This window comes from Lupinus angustifolius, unplaced genomic scaffold (assembly GCF_001865875.1).
Source record: "Lupinus angustifolius cultivar Tanjil unplaced genomic scaffold, LupAngTanjil_v1.0 Scaffold_401, whole genome shotgun sequence".
NCBI classification, from domain to species: Eukaryota; Viridiplantae; Streptophyta; class Magnoliopsida; order Fabales; family Fabaceae; genus Lupinus; species Lupinus angustifolius.
In genome coordinates this window covers 152,802-155,003 of record NW_017727812.1, presented here as the reverse complement: position 1 = coordinate 155,003, position 2,202 = coordinate 152,802, and positions in this window count along the sequence as shown.

Genomic DNA, 2,202 nt, shown 5'->3' with positions numbered 1-2,202 from the left:
AATAGAAAAGAAGAGAAATAGAGAGAGTAAGACATCTAATGAACGTAAATTCATTGACGGCGTGGACTTACTCAGAATATCACACTCAGACATAAAATATATTTAAACATATAATTCATCAGTTATCATCAACATCATGAAGTAATACATAACTTACCAATTATTCCAACATTACCAATATATCAAATCATATAATCAATATTCTACTCATAACCATATCACACGCATAAACGTAGAAATACACAATGATAGTAGCTCGCATGTGGGAATTCACTTCCACAATGATAATGTATGCATGGTATGTCATGATCATCCACCTTACACCAATATCCATCCAACATCCTAATCAGAAATAATCGAGAGTACAGGTCCCATACCAAGCCATTTTGTACCACCCGAAATAACATATCCTCGCAAGGAATTAAAAATAGATCGATCGGTTCCATCAGGAACAGTCCTACCCGGACCTAGGTCGTACAAATGCTTTCTGGGCATCCCTCTCATCGATCTCGAATGCAATCCAGGGGTTGTCAGAGATTGCCTTATTGTTTAATGTATAAATAATGCATTATTGTTTACCTTAATTTATAGTTTCAAATATACTAATAATGTTTAAAATCTTTGTGTATTAATTTTACTATTATTGTTTCATCTTATTTTTTACACCAAATGATTTGATGAGCTATTACTAAAAGATTTGATGAGCTATTAGGATGTGATAACTTTTGTAATCTATTTGAAAAAAACATTAAGTTAGGATTTGACGGGATATTTTTTCTGATAATTTTAATAAAAACTAGCAAATTACCCGTGTTTTTTTCACATGATTAAGAACACATATTACATGTGCATTTATGATTAAGAATATGTATGTTGCTCGTGCATTCGCATGGTTAAAACCATATATGTTACAAGTACATTCATATTGTTAAAAAATATTAATTATATATAAAATCATACGGTCAGATCATGCGGTTTAACTGTTTAAATCGAATAAACTTAATAGGGACCTCTTCTGATTTAACATCTTGCTCAACTTTTCCAACATTGTTTTTTACACATACATAACATGATATAGTTAGTAGTATCCTATTAATAAAAAAAACATTCATCAATAAATTTATAATTTCATTATTATTTGATTCTAAAATAAGATTAGTATAAAAATAAATATTATTATTTGACTCTAAAATAACTACAAACAATATGTTATGATTCATATTATTATTATTTTAATATTGTTATAGTAACATTATATTTTAATATTGCATAGGTAATCATATTCCTTTTATTTTTAAATAAATCACATACATTATATAGCTAATTTGTTGTATCATCATCTTATTATATTTGATTGTTTAACTTAATTAATTAATTATGTATAATGTCATTTTTATAATGATCCATAAAATTTGAGTTTTTATATTTATTTATGACATTAAAAATATAATTATTTATTTATCAATATAATTATAATTGTGTATTAAGTTTCTAATGTTAAATAATTGAGTAATATGCTCAATTAATCATGCACGTTATGCAATTCAATAAATCAGAATAAATTATAGATTAATGAATCTAAACATAAACAAATTGTCGGAAATGATGTAAAACATTAATGAGTATATATTACTCAATTAATATTCCATAGATTCATTAAATATAATACTGCAAATTTATATTTCATTTTTGTAACTAATCCATAAATTCAAACAACAAATTAAATATAAATTGAGTTAAATATTAATATTCTGAAAATTTATTATTTACGACAAATTTATTTCAATAATAAACATTGCTTAAAGTTAGGGAATTATAAATAATTTAATCAAAATATAAATCAAACAAATTAATTATCACAATCAAATCAAATTGCTTTAATATTTTGATTGTCATATCCTATTAAAGATTAAATAGAAATTAATCAAAAAACGCAATGAAAAGTCAAATCACAAAACTAATTTTGAGAACAATTATTTAATTTTTAGATAACAGAATAAAAGATATTCAAAGACAATCACGCCTAATAATTTTGGCTTCTAAAATGTAACTAACAATTGATTAATTATGTACAATATCATTGTTGTAACTGACTGGAAAATGTTGAATTTTTATGTTTCTTTATGATATTATTTAATTATTTTTTATTAGTATAATTATAAATATGCATTAAATTTTCAATGCTAAACTAATCATGTAAAA